We start from the raw sequence: 14,975 nt of genomic DNA on the forward strand, positions 1-14,975 counted from the left end.
ACTGGCTGCCAGTCAGCTGATTGGTGGCCTAGGACTGCTGCTGAGGGTGCGGATGTGGATAGAGATAAAATCAAGAGTATGGATCATGGGCGGCATATAATTTTATTCTGGTAGATGTGGATTGGATGCAGATCCACATTTTTGTATCTGTGCAGGGCTGTAGTCATAGGTAGTGGCTGATTAACATACAGGCTCATGTGGCCTGTGCCCAGGAGTCCTGGCGAATCTGGAGGCCCTGGAAAAATTTCACGAGGCTAGAGCAGGATGCAGGAGGGTTGGGTAATGTGGGTGACCATCCTGGATGCCATGGTCATGAAGGGGCCATGGTCAAGAGGCAAGAAGCGGGACACAGGACCGCTCCCCACACCACCCCCAGCCCTGCCCCACACTATGCTTCAGCTGGATATTGCCGAAGGCCCCACAGCACAGGTGGGGCTGGCATACCACCATGGCCGAGGCAGAGCTGGGAGTGTTCTGGGAAAGGGACGGTGCAGCCTTCGCCAGGTTCAGGCCGGCGCCAACTGCCAGGGTCTCTGCAGCACGACCTCCAACAATCCAATCCAACCACACAGCATGCACAGAGATGATACACTTTTGCTAGAGCTCCTCCCACCAGAGGGAGGCCATAAACGGCCGGGTGCTGCTGGCAAAGCACTAGCTTCCTCTTCCCTCCTGCCTCCTTCCCCCATCCAAACATCTCTCCCCTCCACTCCTGTCCCCCTCTCCTCCCATCGTCCCCAACTCACCTCCCTGCTCCTCCCCCAGGGTTTCCAAAGGGTAGGGGTGTGGATCTGCCATAGGAAAACAATGGTCACAGGTTGAGGGGGGACAGGAGCCGGGGAAGGCTGTACGCTGAGGTAGAATGAGGAGGATCCTTCCAAAATCCCAACCTTCTGCAGTAATTGGGGGGGAGGGGGAGGAGGCAGCAGGGACGGGGGTGATGTTGGGGTGAGTGGGGAGCCAAGCGAAGCAGCGGGAGCCTAGGTGGGTGGGGAGTCAATGGGGGCCAGGAGCAATGGGGGAGAGGGAGCAGGATCCAAGGGTGATAGGCAGTGGGGAGCCCAGGGAGACAGCAGGGGTCAGGGCCAAAGGGAGTGGGTGGGGAGGCGGGGTCCAAGGACAATGGTGAGCCGAGGGAGACAACGGGAGCCAGGGTCAATTGGGGGGGGATGAGTGGGAAGGCTGTGGGGACCTGGGCAATGGGGTTAGGTAGGTGGGGAGCCCAGGGAGGCAGTGGGGACTCAGGGTGGGTGGGTCGGGGAGGCAGTGGTGGCCAGGGGCAATGAGGGTTGGGTGGGGACCTGAGGAAGACAGTGAGGGGTGGAAGGGATAGGTGTCATTGAATGGAGTCTTTGTATTAATGCATTTTGATACATTCATGTTTTTAATGGTGTGGGGGGGGCCGCAAATGTTCTTTGTGCTGAGGACCCCCAAAAATCTTAATCTATCTCAGGGGTTGAGTGTCATGCCCACCAGTCCTCCAGCTGCTGAGCTATAGTCATCACAGAGAGACGCTGAAGTCTTTATCTTTTGCTATTCTTTTCTCTCCCCTTTTGAGTGTGGTGGTTTTATTTGTTTATAAGAAACAGGATTGGTCTTAAATCTGTACACTGATTGCTACTGCCTGAAGAAGAGCTCTGTGTAGTTCAAAAGCTTGTCTCTCTCACCAACAGAAGTTGGTCAAATAAAAGATATTACCTCATGCACCTTGTCTCTCTTACCATCTAAGACTGACTCTTAAGGTATATCTTCACTGTCTGCGGCAAATTCGCCGCTGTCAGATTGATCTATCTAGATCAATTGAGCGGTCAGTGAAGACCCGCTCAATCGATCCAGAGGTTGACACGTTAAAACCACTTCCTCAAGTGGTGTAGTCCTGCGTCGACGGGAACACATTTCCCGGCAGTGCAGTGCAGTGAAACCGCGTAGAAGAGGAGTTACAAAGTTGATGGGAGTTATACACATTACTCTGCATAGCTTACGTAACTCCCATTGACTGCTGACAAATTTCCAGGTATGTGTAGATCTGGGCTTAGAGGAAACTGTGCAAATGGTGTGTTGGTAAAGGGACGTTATTAAAATTAAGGTTTACTTAATCTCTCAAGTTTTAAGCCAAGATTTCTAAAAGTGACTAATGATTTGGAGTTACTTAAAATTTGAGATGCCCAACTTGAGGCATCTAGTTTTCAGATAAGCCAAGTAAGAGAAATGCTGCTTGAGAACTTTAAATTAGAGTTTGTTTTACGGATATTTACTTTGTATACTTTGACATGTTATGCTGACAATTTGTTCTTTTAATGGTTATAAAGCTTTAATTTTTTTGAATCTCAACCTCTACTGTAATTAAATAATTATCTGATCCCCACATAATTTCCCACTACTGTGAAAATGTAAATTGATTAAAAACTAAAAAATGCTTTAAAACTCATAATTTTGTGCAACTGTGAAAATTTAAATAGATAAAAATTGAAAATAGTGCTTAAAAATAAAGATCAATATTATCCATCAAAACTATAAGTAAAATAAAAATTGAATTATGCCAAGCCTAATTATGAGCTAGTGTTACTATTAGTTTTGTGTGGTACAAAATTAACAAACAAGATAACTTAAAAATTATAACATCCTAAAATCTCTGTTCAAGCTTCACAACAGTAGAAGAGGGAACAGAGGAAAAGGAATTTGGTCACCATAGCAAACAATTCAGCACCTTCCACTTCCACTAAATTGATTAAGAATTATTCCTCATCTCGTTAGATGCATGAATGTGCTGATTCTTTGTCTTGATGCTAATGAGAGTGCTGCACCTAAATAAAATAATTTTTTTTTTTTTTTTAATAACAAGTCAGTTCTACGGCTTGGTTGGTTTGATAGTTATTTTTGTATTTCAAAATGATATTTTCAAAGCCAAGATGTATGTTACTGCTTTTGGCAGTGTTTAGTTGGTAGACTATGAACAATGCTCTACTTTCCATCAAATAAAAGTAAAAGACAAAAGTGACATGATCTCCTCAGAGTATCATTTGTCTGATTTGCCTTCTTTAACAGCCTTTTAGAGGATGATTGGAAAGCTCAGTTACTAAACAGCCCATCTCATAAAGAGTATCCTTTTTATTATTTTTATATGTACTCAGCGGTTTAGAGTCAGTCCCTGCCTAAGGAAAGCAGTCTAAATGAAGGGAAAATACAGCCCTGTCATGTAATGCACCACTTGACCATAAAATGGATTTATCACAAAGCAGCCTGAGTTGTTTTTTGTTTTTACTAATTGAAATTAGTTTTACAACATTGCTTTGTGCAGTGGATTATGCTGACTGGTTCCAAGGAGCAAGCGTGTTTCAAGAGGGGATTTGAAAGAGGTTGTGGTATATAGGCCTGGCGCACCGGAGGAGTTGTAAGCAAGGGGGCTGGACAAAAATGAGCAAGTGGGGGAAATGGGGAGAGAGGAAAGAAGAGAACAAAAAAGGTTGTTGAGAGTTAGGCTGGTAAAAAAAACATTTTGATTGACACTGTTTTTCAGTGGGTTAGGTTTTTGACCAAACATTTTTCAGTGAAAAAGCATACATCTGAAAATGCTTTTGGCCGAAATTTTTCAGCAGTCGAAAAAACCCCACACCATTTTATGACCAGTTCTAATTGAGAATTTGCCATCCCTAACTTCAGATGGGAGGATAAGAAGCTTGAACTTGATGTAGAGGGAGAAGGAACGACAGTGAAAGAATTTGAGTGATGTGATTACATTGATGAAAATATTTGTTATGTTTATTACCCCCCTTTTCCTCCCCCTCCACCCACCATATTGTTTAGTTCATCCACCTGTTATGACTCTCTTCTTTAAAAAATAAATAAATAAATAAATAAATTCTTTGAGGCAGGGACTGTAATTTGCTATTTTTTTCCACCGTGTTAGCAAAATAGGGCCCCAACCTGAATGAGTATAAAGGACCCACAATAATCATAATGGCAGAAGGGGAAAGTGATATTTATAGTTGCCCTTTAGGTGATCAAAAGGGGAGCACAGTAGGAAGCTAGGAAGACATCAGGAGACGGCTGAGGTAATTGAAGTAAAAGATGACTAAGGCTCTTATTCAAGCCTTTAAGTATTGAAGCATATGCCTAAATTTAAGCACGTGATTAATCCTATCACAGCCAACAATTCCACTTTTCACCTACAAAATCAGGATTATTTTCAACATGTTCATTTTCAGGTTATTTCTAAATGCTGTGAATATTCCCTCTACATTATCTATAAAACCCTTCCTTTGTCCCCATTCATAGTCCACACCATCAGCCCTGATTTAAGAAGGTGCTTAAGCACATGCTGAAATTTAAGCATGTAGATAGTCTCATTGATGTAAAGTTAAGCGCATGCAGGGTTTTGCTGGATGAGGAATTTAAGGGTTTGGTGACTAACTACAAACATTCAAAGGGCATACAGCAGCAAGAGGAAAGAATTATGTTGGGTGATCCTACAAGATATAATTAGGAATAATGGGGTTATGACAGGCTTGACAGAGCAATATCAATCAGAGAAAGGAACTAATATAACTAGGCTGGCATTTCAAACATGAGCAGGTATGGTTTATTTGTGTGAATAAAGTGGCCCTCCCAGGAACAGAGAACTTCACCAGCCCTAAAGAGGTAGCTATAGCAACCTTCCAGATGTTAACTTTCATAATCCACAGGTCTTGAAGAGGCATAGATAGATGTTTTCTAATAATTCACCTCCAGCTAGATACTCTGATCTGCATAATAGCTTGTATCTATGCCCCAAGTATTGAGCACTTACAATTCTACAGTTCTTCCTTTCATTAGCAGTGTGCCCATTCTTTATTTTATAGACGGAGGCTTTAAACTTGCCCTTGATATCTGATAAACTAGACAAATCCATTCTGTTTGTTTGTTTTTGTTTTAAATCTCATTCGTCAGCCACCCTCAAACCACTTCCTACAGACTTTGTCTGACTGACTCGTGAATGAGACAGAATCCAAACAAAAGAAAATAGTTACGCTACTTTCTAGTACACATTACGTACAGATGAATCAATTACATACTCACATCAGGGACAGACTATTTCACTGCAGAAAGCATCCATAGAGAGACTGAACACATACAGTGTCAGATCACACTTAATTATCAACTACAACATTGTTAAACAGACCAAGCCAATTTCTGTCCTGATTTACACTTCAGGAAACATCACTGAAGTCGGTGGGGTTGCATGAAATATAAGTCAAGGCAGAATTTGGTCCACCATCAAACAACTCCAAAGAAGCCTGGACCTTTGATAATAAAAATTCTCACTTCACTGATACAATAAAGGAAGAAATTCAAGGCTCCAAGAGCAAAATGACCCTTCATTGTATTCTCTGCTAATCTGCTAGGGAGTTCTCTTGGCAAGATAGTTCAGTCACACACTCACAATTTCATCAAAGCCGGTAAAGGACATATAATGAAATCTGTAAATCCTGTATTATTTGCCCCTTGCCCTATCTTTCCTTTGTTCTCTCTTTCCTTTGCCTTCTGAACATACTACTGCTTAGCTGTCCATTTCTTTTTTGTAGGCAATAGTAGAATGGTCTTATTCATAGTATTACAGTAGCTCCTTCTGAAGACTGTAGCTGAGACTGCGGTCTGATTGTACTAGGCACTTTAGTACACATATATGTACTAGGTACTTACACACAAACATTATTATATAAAGTGCTCTGTGTGTGTGTATAAACACAAACTATATTACAAGAATGTTAAGGTTTCAGAGTCAAATACTCAGAAATTAGGAAATGCCAAAATAAAGTTTGCCTGTTCAACCTTGATTCCCTCACTTTGTGCATATGTGTTATGATACAATCACATGCTAGTTTTTCCACAGGATCCCTGACTCCTTCAATGCACAGGATGGATGGTGCTTGTTTAATAAGCAGCTCTTCAACGTTTTGTCTTATCTTCATTATTCAATGTGTGGGCCTTATTTGCTGCACACTATTCAAACCCTTCTCTGAAGACACAATTAATAGTAGAACTGGACGGGAAGCTGTGACATACCAGGATACATTCCAGACTAATAAACAGGTACGTCACCCCTGCCCTGCAACCTTGAGTGCCTTACCATGCCTTGCTGAAGGAACTCCCGCCTGGGTCTCTCACAAACAGCCTTCCAGCATACCAGCCATCCTTGGTTTGCACTCTAGTTCTCATCAGCCTTGGTTATACTGTAAGGTGACCCCAACATAGCCCCAGTCTTAGATTCTCCCTGAGAAATGACTGTCCTGTTCTGCCCAGGCCTCTCCTGGACAATACAAGTTACAGAAATCCATTATTCCTTTAAGAGAATAATATGCACACAACTAGTCAACCCAAAGGGATTTCCCAGACACGTCAATTACAACACACTGGATTAGATAAAACAAGCTTCTTAACTACAAAGAGAGATTTTTAAGCAAGTACAAGTAATGAGGCATAAAAGTCAGAAATGGTTCCAAGAAAAATAAAAAGCTGTTTACTAATACCTCATTTAACAAGGATATCAGATTCAAGCAATGTTTCTCACCACATGTTTTCAGCAATCTTACAAACCCAACCCTTCTCCCAGAGTCCGGGGCACATGCAGGAATTTAAATTTGAATATTTTCGGAGGTGTATGTTAAACACACACACACACACACACACACACACATTAAAAGCTCGCATGATGCTCCTTCTCCCCCAGATTTCTCGGGACACCTCTGGTGGGGACGCCCAGCAGCGAGGAGGCAGCAGCTCCCCCTGGCAGGGGCACTCTCTGTGTCTCTGCAGCTGGGGAGGGAGAAAGCAGCAGGCAGCTGACTGTGGGCTGCACCCCTACAGCTTCAGCCTGCTGCTTCTCCTTCCCTGCTGCTGGAGTCCCAGTGCTGCTGCCTGCTTTGCAGACCACCCGCTGAGGTGAGTCAGGGGTGGAGGCAGAGGCAACGTGGTACTCCAGCAGCAGGCTTCAGCTGTAGGGGTGTGGAAAGGAGGAACTCAGCTGGCAGCCATTAACCTGCTGCTTCCTCCCTCCCTGGTCTGCAGGGATGCACGGATACAGGGAGATTGGGGGCGGGGGGCAATGCCCTGCTTGCCTCCCCCCTTGTGCATGTCCCTGCCTAAAGGCCAATTAATGCTTCCTTTGTTGCTTCAGGTGCCGTGAATGCCATAAGTAGGGAGAGAAAGGGGGGCCTTGGGGTGTTTGTTCCTCTTTTTTTTATATAGTTTGTCCCTCTCTTGAAAAACATTTCCAGCCAGGCATCAGGAGACGGAGTCTATGTGGAAGGATATTCTCTGCTGCTCTTTTCTCACCTCTTTGAGCTTTCTTTTTTCCCTTCCTGCTTGATGACTGTTTACTGCATAAATACGTAATAAGCAAAGCACACATTCCTTTGTTTGCACATGTAGTCTGTCACAGAAGCCAAATTTTAATTCAGTGACATTTTCAAGCTTTTGGAAATATTTTCCACTACCAATCTGGAGGAAACCCCCAAAACTTGAAATATTCATGGAACGGAGAGTCAACCATGCTTTGTTTTGGGAAAACTGAAACGCGGTGTTTCCAAAATAAAATATGCTTCTGTGATCTCTGGCTGCCCAACTGATGGACTACAGACAACCTGGCAGCTGCAGATGAGGAACCAGGCGGGCAATGTATCTGGAAACAAGGGTTCTGGCTGTCTCTATGGAATGTTTTAGATTTTGACAAAAGGAAAAATGCTTTCCAGCTTATGCCACAAATGAGGCTGGCGTCCTAAACACAACAGCCTCTTCACTACACAACCCTAATTTGTCCCCAGAGCAGGTCTGTTCTGTGACCGGAATGAGGTGGGGGGATCTATAGAGAAAAAAATGTATGTGATCATGTAATTAAAGACTGTATCATAATTAAGGATAAGATGAGGTCATGGATTCTGAGACTTTCCTGGACTTCTGGAACTTCTGGGACAGAGCTGGAGCAACTGTCAGCCCTGGGCTGCTGCTGATCAGCTGGAACAGCCGCCAGCTCTGTAGTCGCTCTCCCCCAAGGTCGTAGCTTCCGTGAATTTTTGTTTATTTCCCGCAACTTGTCCCTGACTTTTACTAAAAATACCTGTGACAGAATCTTAACCTTAATCATCATGCATAAGCACAAGGGGGCCAAATTAAGATTGCATAGGCAACCTTTATTCTGTCTTTTCCAACTGTAGAGTGCTTGACTTTGCAACATTAATATTCTTTCAGCATAGTTGTTCTGTGGAATAGTCAAGGTTTTTAAAAAATCAAGTTAAAAAAACCAAAAATTCCATCAGGTGGAATCCTGTTAATCCCAACATGGTTCATCAGCAGGGTTGGAACCTTTACATCCACTGCACAGACATCTGCTGCTTGAGCTAATTGTCATCCTCTCTATGGACCAACACTCACTTGGGATGAGACAAACATTTTGCCAGTGGGTTTCACAGAGATTTGCTGACAGAAGGAATGGTGAGACTCAGGATTCTCTGGTTCCATTCCAGGCTCTGGAGAAGTGTGCTCTTGCAATCACAGATTTTTTGGCCCTTGTTCTCCCCAAGCCTCTCCCAGTCCTGTCTCTCTCCATCCTCCAACTCCTTGTCCTAGACTCCTCACCTAACCAATCCCCTTCTCCACTCCATTTGAGCTTCTAATCTCTGTCCCAAGTTCCCATTCCAGCCCCAATCTCTTTTTCCGTGGTCCTCATCCTAGTCTTCCCGTGCAGATGCTTCATGAAGTCAGTTCCAGTTATCTACTCTGCCCCAGACCTGGGGTCCTCATCTGATCTCAGTTTTCCTTTCTGCTCCCAGTCCAAGTCTTCCTCCAACCATCTTGTCTCATTCTCCTTGCCCAGCCCGTCTCAGTCACCCATCGACTTGTCTCAGATGATCTTGGTCTCCCCTCACTCACTGCCTTCCAACCCCAGCTCCTTCCAATCTACTTCCTTGGCTCCTGCCCTGTCACCCACAGTCCTTGTCCTCTCTGCATTTCAATCAGGCTGTTTCTCCTCAACACTGCCTGGGCACCAGTAAGAGGAGCATTGAGCACGGAAGAGGTACGATCTCCTTGTTCTCAATTCCTGTGCCAACAGTCACAGTGGCCCCTGTGGTATATTGAAATCTTAAAATTGTAAGCTGTCACTTTAAATATCAAGTGGGTTCCTGGTCTTGTTGCAAGTTAGGGAGCTCTGTAGGGAGCTGGCCATAGGAGTAATCAGGATACAGATAGACAGCCAGCCAGACAGTAAGCTGGGGTGAATTTTGATTCTCTGTTTCAGGGAGCAGACTGCTTTCTCTCTCTCTGTCTTTGTGTTCTTGTACATAATTGTTCTGAATTCTAAGAAATAAAGTAGTGCTACATAGAAACCTTCCAGGAAGAGTATTTTATGTTTTTATCTAGCTTCTCTGTGTGTATGCTGTGAACATAACAGCCCCCTGCGGCCAGGAGCAGCTGCTTCAGGGAAAGCCTAGCTCAGCCACTGCAGCCCCAGATTAAAACATGTTCAGTACAGACAAAATTTTCGAAAAATTTAGCTGCCAAACTCTAATAAGTTACTACTGAGCATATGTAAACTGTGATTTTTTTCCCCCAAAGATTTATAACTTGGCCAGATTTAGGCATTTTTTCCCATGGCAACAGCAAGAGCACATCCCTGCCACAAAAGCCACCCCTCACTGCCAAATTTTAAGTCCCTGATCCAAAGCATGGGGATGCTAGAGCATCTCAATGAAAAGTTTGAAAGGATTGTTTTAACATGAGCAAAATAATGTGTGTCCCCCTAATCTCATTCTCTAAAACAGCTGGACCATTTTAAATTAAACTTCCCTAAAATATTCAGGCTGAGGTAGACACAGAGCATGGAAAATTTCAGCCTCCACTGTTAAAGTTTGGAAAAGTTATAAGTAACTAAAACCAGGATCTTATAAAGGAAAGTGTCAGGCAATCTTATACTATAATAGGTCCCTACCACCTCCACCTATAATAGCAGTTTCATAGAGTTTAGTACCAGAATGGGCCTCTAGATCACTTAGTATGGCCTCCTGTATATCACAGGCCATTAATTTCACTCAGCTGCATCTGTCTTGAGCCCAATAACTTGTGTTTGACTAAAGCAGATCTTCCAGAAGGACATCTAGGCTTGAACTGAAGATATCAAGAGGTGAAGAATTCACCAGTTCCCTTGGTAGACTTTTTCCAATGATTGATCATCCACACTATTAAAAATGTGTGCCTTAGTTCTAATTTGAATTTGTCTAGCTTCATCTTCTAGCCTTTGGTTCTTGTGGTGTCTTGTTATGTTATGTTAGATTAAATAGACCCTTTAGCAGAGAATCCCTGTGAAGGGACTTATGCACTGTGATCAAGTCACCTCTCGATCTTCTTTTGGTTAAGTTATACAAATAGAGCTGTTTAAGTCACTCGCTGTAAGCCATTTTCTCCAGCCCTCATGTAATTTTTGTAGTTCTTTTCTGCACACTTCAGTTTTTTAACATCCTTTTAAAAAATGTGACCATTAAACTTGTACTAAGTACTTCAGTATTGATCTCACCTTTTTCATATACAGAAGAAAAATCACCTTGCCACTCCTATTCACTCCTCCTCATTTTTACATCCAGCGATCACATTGGCTCTTTTGCCACAGCATCGCACTGGCAACTCATGTTGAGTTGTTTGTCCACTATGATCCATAAATCCTTTTCAAAGTCACTGCTTTCCTGGATATAGTTCTCCTTTTTGAAGATCTGGCCTGCATTCCTTGTTCCTAGATGTATAACTTTACATTTGGCTGTTTTAAAACACATTTTTGTTTGAATGAACCCACCTGCTCAAACAATCCAAACTGCTCTGCATGACTGTCCTATCCTCATTATTATTTATGGCTTTGCCAATCTTTGTTTTATCTGAAATTATCAGCAGCGATTTTCTCTTTACTTCCAGCCTATGGATGAAAATGTTGAATTGTCAGGTCTAGTACCAATCTCTGCAAAGCTCCACTAAAAACAACCCCATTCAATGAAGATTCACCACTGATAACTACTTTTTGAGATCTGTCAGTTAGCTGGTTCTCAATCCATTTAATATGGGCTTTATTGGCATTTTATAGTGCTAATTTTTAAATCCAAATGTTTGTGGTACCAAATCAAATATCAAATACGAAAGACAGAGAATTTTATATCTGCGTAGTTACCTTTATCAACCAAACTTTTACTCTCATCAAAGAATGTAACTGGGTTTGTTTGACAAGACCTATTTCTCATAAAAGCACATTAATTATATTCTTATCTTTTAATTGAATCCCATATCAGCTTTTCCATTATTTTGCCCAGGACTGATGTCAAGCTAATCAGTCTACAGTTAGCTGGACCATCCTGCTTCACTATTTTGAATATTGGTACAACATTAACTCTCTTCCTGTCTTCTGGAATTTCCTTGGTATTCCAGGATTTATTAAAAATTAACATCAGTGGGTGAGAGATCTTCCTCCCAGACAGCTCTTTTACAATTTCCCATTGCTGCCCTCACTTTGCCACTGAAAGGATGGGCCTTTAGCTAAAGTTGTTCTCACTTTTGATTGTGGAGTTGTGGCTTCTTGGCCAACTGAGGTCTCAATGTTCATTCTAATTTTCCTGTCTACATTTTTTCTCTCAACCAATTTTGCTCAGAATTTTTCTCAGCTTTGGCAAATGTGGTCTTTAGAACTACCAAATATGTTACTGGTTGAGACTTTCCTCTGTTTGCTTATTTGAATGTAATCAGGTTGTAATCACTGGTTCCTAGGCAACTACCAACTTCCAGTCCAGTGATTAATTCATCTTTATCCACCATAATGAGGTTAAAATATTGCACCACAAGGTAACTCTATCTTTTGTGCTTGAAAATTATAATGTATAATTTTTAGAAACTCTAATGATATTTTATTTCTGTCTGCTTCAGACCTCCAGCATGTGTCTCCCAAATTTAAGTTCTTCAACACAATTTTTCTTCCTACACATTACAGACAGGTGCTCAAAATGTATTCTCTTGTTTGATTCAGTGGTCTGTAGCAGACTCCTATCAGTACTCACTCTGGGACTTTGTTAGTTAGTACATTGATGCATATGCATTCAAAATCCTGTGGTTCTGAGTTATCAATACCTCTAGACCAGATAATTGTGTCTTTAGCATAGAGTGCCACCTTCTCAATCTCTTTTATCCTCTCTATCCTTCTGAAAGAGGTTGTATCCATCAAATTTAACACTGCAATCATCCCTCCAGGTTTTAGCAATGCCAATTCTATCACATTTCTTCTCTTCAGTGAGAATCTTCAATTCCTCTTGCTTGTTACCAAGACACCTAACACTGGTATAACAACAACTGAAAAATTTCTTATCTTTACTTTTTTTGTGACATCAGTTCAATTTGTTCAGGTCACACAGAGTAGGACACAGTCCCTCACCTAAGAAGCATATCATCTAAATAAAGGTTTATTATTATTCCCATTTTACAGTTGGGAAACTGAGGCACAAAGTGATTAGGTGACTTGCTCAAAGTCACACCTGAAATTTAAGTCAAATCTTGTGATATTCATAGAACTGCCTCAACCACAGGACCCATAATTCCTCTTAAATGGTTTTCAACCTATGTAGCTCCCATGTGCAAAAAATTGTTTTTAGGAATCCCATGTGACCTTGTAGTTGTCTAATGGAGTGGAGAATGCTATATATATTGCTAAAAACCATACATTCACATTAACCTGCAATATGAATAAATAGCTCCAAAAGTACAGTTTGGGGTTCAAGAGCAGTGCCTCTTTACATTCAAATATCTTCATTTTTCACCTTGGCAAGCACTTCAGGTTCAAGTGAGTGTGAAAAATTATTGTGCTAGTGATTCTTACCCATGTTTGGAAGGCCTCTATCACGAATTAATTTGACAAAGCCTGAGATACTTTCTCCTAAACACCTCCATTTTTCAAAATAGGAATATGCAAAATCCTTTGCTGTAGGGATACCTAACTTTTAATTGCTGAATTCATTGTTGGCTGCAGCCATTTTATGGCAAACCCAATATACTCAAAGTGTGAATAAATTCCAAAGATGATGAGGTTTAATTATAAACGCCTCTGAGATTTACTATTTTTAGTAGTTTTTAAAACCTTGCACGGGTGCTATATTTTAGAATTAGAGCTCTTAACTCCAGCTGGTTTTCACTCAGCTAAGTGTTTTATCTAGAAGATTAGATTACACACCCTAGGGAAGAAAAAGACTTAAATACATTGTACAGCAGGTAAAGTGCTTAGGGCTGTGTATCGTGTCATTAAGAGCAATATGAGAAACCATCAAGGCTTATCTTAATCTTGCTGATCATCTCAATTAACACAGCCCCTACAGAAGCCTCCTTGAAATTCAATCCCTTTGTTTCTTGTTCTGTTTGTTTAGTTCTGATAATCTTCTTTATAAAATCATTGCTAAAGGTACAAAAGTACATCTTAAGTAAATGGGGACTTGGCAGTTACTGAAGGAAGCCACATGCCTAATTAACGTGGAAATCTACTGACTGTTTAGTCTTCCAAGGAAAGACATGTATTAGTTATGGTCCTTTTAAAAAAATGAAAGGATCAAGGTTAATTATAAATAGAAATCTAAAGTGATGATATTCATAACAGCCTGCCTAAACTCACAGTGAATACCTTCATCATGTGATAAGCCATCAGCAAAAACAGGGTCAGATCCTGCAAATCTTTACTCATGTGACTAGTCCTTACTCATATGAGGACTATTTTCATGAATAAAGACCACTCTAATGAGTAGAAGTTTACAGGATAGGACCCGTAGATCTTGATAAAATAATTCTGTTATCCATTTCTTCCTCCCCAATAGCATATAATACAAATAGAATGGATTATATTTTGTATCAAAATTGTATGCAAGGCTAAGAAAAAAAGTATGGTTGCAGCAAAGCGATTCACTGGGAAGCTAGTAAAACATGGGTTTGGAGACTGACAATCATCAGTCGGTGAGCGGCACAGGACATAACTGCTTTGCGCTCTCCAATCTTCTGATGCTCTGGGTAGCTTTCAATAAGTGTCACCTTGCCAAGATGCCACTGAAAACTAATCAGATCATAACGGGTGAGAGACGCTGCAAAGCACCTTCCCCTTTGGGTATGTGGGGGTGGGCTTGTATCTTCCTCTACAATGTGTCCTTTAATAAAACTTCATTTTTCAGTGATCCCTTCTGTGTGGCTATGAGTTTTATTTCCCCCCCGTGTTTCAAAAAGGCAACTGACAGCTCAGCATGGTGACAACAGCCACATTTCTTTCCCCTTAACATAAGGGGTTGTGTTTGGGTGGGTGAGGGGTAAAATGTTCCTTTTTTAATATTAAATACTTAACCAGTTGATTACTTAACTATTTCACCTATTTCAATATTTTAAGCCAGTTCAGCATTTAAAGCTCCCTGTGTGACTGCCACGAAAAGGCTCCAGTAGTGAATATCTGCAGCAGCTGGATTTGAGTGCCCCACTACACACCTGTTCTGAGCTAAGAAACCTGTTGTCTTTCGTATTACCTTTTTCCATTGACTTCCAGACTATATGTAACAGTGATGTGGCAGAATAGTACAAATGGTAAATATTATCAGAGGGGGGAGAGTTCTTCTACTATTGATGAAGCAAACATATGTAAGAATTTCTCATCAACACTCCTTTAAAATGGAAGAGCTGCCTCATTTGCATCACTATGTTTCATATGTAGATGGGATAAAATAAGTCATTGTCAGATGCCTAGGAATATTGTGGAGTGCTACAGGACTTGGGTTTATAACAGTTTGCTTCTTTCTTCTCGCATTCTGAAAGCTATGCATTACGGTTTTCAATGGAGATCTTGAGGGAAATCTGTGTCTGTGCTTAACAATCAGATGTCATAAAAAAGACAGTTAAATAAGAAAATGTCAAGATGAATAATGAATCAAAATAACGCAAACCAGATGGGCAGCTGGTGT

This window comes from Emydura macquarii, unplaced genomic scaffold (genome assembly GCF_026122565.2).
Source record: "Emydura macquarii macquarii isolate MOO-44397 ecotype Brisbane River unplaced genomic scaffold, CSIRO-AGI_Emac_v2 contig_2975, whole genome shotgun sequence".
In the NCBI taxonomy this organism is placed as follows: Eukaryota; Metazoa; Chordata; order Testudines; family Chelidae; genus Emydura; species Emydura macquarii.